Raw genomic sequence first — 5,186 nt, 5'->3', positions numbered from 1 at the left:
AACTTTTATCTGCTAACTGCATTTTGTGTTCAGTTGTGTTGTCATTGACTAATATTTACATTTGTTTGATGATCTGAAACACTTTTTCACACCACTGTATATACTGCATTGAGCACAATACTGCACATTAGTCAGACCAAAGGGTGAAATACAGTGGCTTGTTACACGCAATATTGCAATAACTGGGACAGTGTTCCACTGTATTTCTCTCCAGTATTGTTGTTCAGAAATCTGTCTAAATCAATGTTAGTGAGCATATCTTTTTTTTGCTGAGATGTTTCATCCACCTCACAGGTGTGGCATATCAACATGCTAATTATCATACAGCATGATTATTTCACACATGTGCCTAAGGATGGTCACAATAAAAAGCCACTCCAAAATGTGCAGTTTTGTAATATTTGGGAAGTTTAGGGGAGGAATGTATTGCAGTGTATTTGCCGTGGTAGGTTGTACTTGGTGGCGTCATCATCTAATTTGCTTAACTGGCCATGACGCATGTGCATGTCATTTTTATGGATACCGTGGGAGGCAAAAAGTCAGCAAAAACATGAAAAGCAAAACAAAAAGAATCCATGTTTGAGATTTGTTAACAAGCAGTGTTATGATTTCATCTGCTGTCCAAAGTTGGAACTACACGCTCCATTCACAAGCAGTCCCATTATAGTGTGTTTATGACTGAGGTAACGAACAGGTAACGCTAAATTTATTTGTGGCCGGCTGCCACAAATAAATGTATGTATGTATGTATGGGAACCACTGCTTTATTATGCAACGCTGTATTAATGCAACTTTCCTCACGGTGTGGCTCATTTGTAGTTGTGTTTATTTCTATTAGGCAAGATGTCAGCTGTTGCTTACGCGCATTGGTCACATGAGATTTTGGTGTACCGCGAGTTCAGTTCAGTGTGTGTAAAATATTTGTAAGTGTAATTCTGTAATTGAGACAGAAATGATTCTATATTTTACAAAAACGTAAATAGACATCTTACATCATCTTTGTACAAGAAATGCACAATTTGAAGTCACGCACATAGAGAAAAAGTAGAAATAAAACGGAAGCAAGTTTAGTTGGCGGTGAGAAAGTGTGTGAGCAATGCTATATTTTGCAGCAGAAGGATGACTTGTAAAAAATCAACACAGTACATACTGTAATTGATTTGCACATGAGGGCAAGCAACAGTCTAATATCCACACCTTCATTCAAAGTCCAGTAGGACAATGTGGTGACGGTGTCCAGGTCAGAGTTCATAGACATGGAAAGAGCCGCCGGTGTGTTCGGATCTGAAGTGGACGCTTATTGTGCTGTTGTTTACCAGCGTGATCCTCAGGAAAAAGAAGACCTCGTGCTCGCACGGCTTGGCCTGTAGTTTAATCACATCTGCATTCCACATCTGCTCGAGGACTACATCTTTTTTTGGGTTGGCACTCGAGAATGTCAGCCAGCCATAGATCAAGTAGATGGCTGCTTTGTCCACACTGAAGATGTCCTGGCGTCCTGGTCCATTACTCCCTGCGGGAGGAAGCGAGAACCGTCAGCACTCACTGGGGGAAGCTAGAAATGAAAGGGACGCTTACTTTTTAGCGTGCATGTTATGTTGACTTTTGCTTGGCTGCTTGGTGGTCCTGTGTCCTAAAGAGAGACACATGCATTGGTTACAAAGGCATCCTCTTCATTGCACGTATAAAGAGAAAAGAGTAACTAAGTAACTACTCCCATTAAAGCTTTTTTTATCGGCCCTTGGCACATTCTAAAAATACGATTAAACAAAAAAATTCAAAAAACCACAGCAAAAATTGAAAAAAAGCAGTAATTTTACAAGAATAAAGGCAAAATATTAATGGAGCAAAGTCATAATATTAAGTTGAAATATTAAGGAAAACAAGTCACAATGTCATGATAGTTATGCCATAATGTTATAGTTATAATGTTGTTATAATAAAGTCCAAATATTACATAACGTCATACTAGTCCGAGAAAAAAATGTACAAGAAGAAAGTTGAAATATTTGTAAACATTTTTTTAAAACTGCAGGAAAATGTAAGTAAAATTGGAGAAATACTTCATATTATTAATACGCTTTGTCACTGATAAAATGAATAAATACAAAATTATATATTTATATTCTCTGTATCTCTGCATTTCTACATGGGTTGGTTTAAAAAATATATAAAAGTGGCCCCGGCATCCTTTGATTTTTCAGTATGTGGCCCTCGGTGGAAAAAGTTCTTTTTACAGACCTGCCAACATGTATGTATGCATTTTTCTTTCATGGTACACGTTTTACCCTTGAGTAAGTACACTTGTATGCTTCGCTGCTTTCCAGGTATACGTTTTGTTGCATTTCGCCGCTGTCAGTTTCGAGTTCAGTCTCTGCGCATAGCTTGGTGTGCACCTCCGCAGCGACACATACCTTTAAGGCTGCGATTGGTGGGCTTGTAGTACGTTATTTCCTGTGTGTATACGTGTCATTCAGAGAGTGGACAGCCTACGTCCACGAGCACCTACTCCTCCGATTTCAGATCAACATTTGCAATATAAATGACTGTAACACATCAATTGATGTCACGTCACGCACTCAACCCAGATGAAGATGAAGGCTGAATCCCAATCCTACCCCTTACCCCTTATCTTACCCCATACCCCTAGGTTTTGCGCATTCACGTCAATCAAGGGGTAGGGCGTAAGTGCTGAGGGGTGTGGTTTCTACACGTTGAAAAACCATCTATCTTATGCCCGCCAGGCATAGCCGGTGAGTTGCTTAGGCCACTTAAGTAAAGAGTTTGGCTTCTCAAAACAATATGTGTTCAAAAGAGTAATGCATTTGCATCCCAAAAATGCCTCCTCGAGAAAAACTGTCTTTGTTTATTTTAAAAGGCGGCCCGTAGAAAACTGTGTAGAAAACTTGCTGAGCGGTGTAGGAAATTGAGTACTGGTGGAATTGACTTCCCTGCGTTGGATATATAAAGAAGCAAGTCATCAGCATACAAGGATACTTTGTGTTCCATGCCGACTCTATTTAGATCGGCTGTAGACACATCAGATCTAATACTGCCAGGGGCTCTATGGCTAGAACAAACAAAAGGGGGATAAGAGGGCAATCCTGACGTGTCCCACGGTGCAGATCAAACTGGTTGGACAATACAGTATTAGCCAAAATCATGGCCACGGGTCCGGAATATAATAATTTGATCCGAGAAACAGACATTGCCCCAAAACCAAATTTCCCTAGGACAATCTCTTGTTGGAGCCCATTGAGTTTCACATTCAGTTTGGTGAGTAACGTAGTAAGGTGAGGGGTAAGAGGTGGCCTGCCATGATGGCTATTAGCGCTGACTTGCTAATAGCGGTAACTCCATCAACCAGCTTCTCCGTCATTTTTACAGGTTTAGGAGGCATCCTCTCAGTTCAAATGTGGCGGCAAATGTCACGAAAAAAAAGGGAACAGGGTCGTCCACAATTTAGGACTAGTTAAAAGTCAGTGGGAGTTAGACAGTTGGGCAGTGAGAGTGCAAAGCAAACACGTCTCTACTCCATAAAGGCGGAACCGCAAGTCGTAAGCTGTTATTAGCGTTATTTGTTGTTTTGCAATAAATGGCACAGTTTGTAAAAATGTGTGCCTTTTATTACAAAAATGTGTTCTAAGGCTAAAGAACAGTGAAATAATGTAGAAATGTATGCACCTTATCTTAGGAAACATTTATTACCAACAATTTAATTGTCTCTTCTGCCTATGTTACAGCCAGCAACCGGCGAAGGGTGATAACGTAACGAGAATCAAGTGGTGTCCCATTTCTTAGTGGCTTCTTCCCCTTGGCCTTAGGTTTTAAGGGGTAGGGAAGGTGTAGAATTGGGATTCAGCCAAAGTGTTTTTTAAGTGCCCTTGGCTCATTTGTTATTGGCCTCTGGTACGTTGTCGAAATATATACATATATATTTTAAATGGCAAAAATAGAGCAATATGCATAATGTAATGAGAAAAAGCTGAAATGTGGATATTACTAAATAAATAAATAAATAACACAAGCCTTTGGCCTTTTTACAAATTTAAAGAAAATATAGTACAAGCACAAAAACTTCCCACCTGGGACAAATAACACGAAGTGTATACAGAATGCATGCTGTACTGCAAAATGATGTGTACAAAAACAATACTATTTTCAGTGTGAGTACCGTACACAGCATCTGAGGGTTGCACTAAAATCACAAAAGATCTCTCACCGGCTTGCCCGTGCACATATGATGGAGAATCAAGGCTGCTAATGCTGCTCCCAGCACCAGTCCTCCCAATACAGCCGCTGCATGTCCGAGGGGTCGCCCCTGTCTGACCCCAGCCGAGCCAAGACCCTCTGGGGCCATGTCCAGGTTCACCTCTGCCAGGGTATGCTGCTCTTCTCTTGCCTGCTGTCCCTCCATTAGCTCTAGCCAAGGATTCATGTGGTGTTTGACACAGGCGCTCATGCTCATTATAAAGCATTGGTCACGCCCACTCGCATTTCCAACTTTTTCCCCCAGGTGCATGTAGACAGAGAGGAATACTCACACCCACGCACAACGTGCCTCATAAAACACGGCACTATTACAGTAGCGTATTGCGGTTATTCTTGTCAGCCTGATTTCAGGCTATGTCTTGCACGCTACAGCTTGTCCCAGCTGACTTGACTCTGGATATTTTTAAATATATATCTTATCTTCCTACCTGCACGCTCAGAAAGAGCTACGCCCCCACTCAAAGCATTTTTTAAATAGAAATCTCCATCCACATACACTACAAGCACATTCTTCTTCAAGTGCATTTTAGTCAATCAGAGGCCTGAAAAAGCAACATCAGCTGACTTGTTCACGCATTGTTAGCTAGTTAACATATTAGTTTGTGTGTGTCTGTCTTACCTATTGTCCTAGCTAGTTAGCTCACCAGGTAGCGTCAACATCTATGTCATGGATGGCCCTGAGGAAGACTGAGGTTTCGTTGTACTTCGTTTCCCATCTTGGCTAAAACGCAAGCGGTGATTGGATTAAAATACAAGGGTGCCTAAAAAAAACACCGGGATTGGAAGATTTTGCTTGAATTGACACAATCACACACCTGGAGAGACTGCAATATCTACCAAGTTAGCTCAGAAAAGCTAGTTTGTAATTTTTGTTTGCTGGTTATCTTGTCAATGAATGTACACCTACCCTAGTC

At 41.0% G+C, this 5,186-nt stretch overlaps 1 long non-coding RNA gene across 1 annotated transcript; it reads right to left on the bottom strand.

The window, feature by feature from the left end:
* Positions 1 to 1,421: 1,421 nt before the first annotated feature.
* On the bottom strand, positions 1,422 to 4,964 carry LOC129189371 (uncharacterized). Its single transcript, XR_008572792.1, has 3 exons — positions 4,892 to 4,964; positions 1,579 to 1,633; positions 1,422 to 1,513 (listed from the first exon to the last, which is right to left on the bottom strand). It is a non-coding gene; the product is annotated as an uncharacterized LOC129189371 (long non-coding RNA).
* Positions 4,965 to 5,186: the final 222 nt, after the last annotated feature.

This window comes from Dunckerocampus dactyliophorus, chromosome 10 (assembly GCF_027744805.1).
Source record: "Dunckerocampus dactyliophorus isolate RoL2022-P2 chromosome 10, RoL_Ddac_1.1, whole genome shotgun sequence".
Taxonomy (NCBI): Eukaryota; Metazoa; Chordata; class Actinopteri; order Syngnathiformes; family Syngnathidae; genus Dunckerocampus; species Dunckerocampus dactyliophorus.
This window is presented reverse-complemented; position numbering and strand designations above follow the sequence as displayed.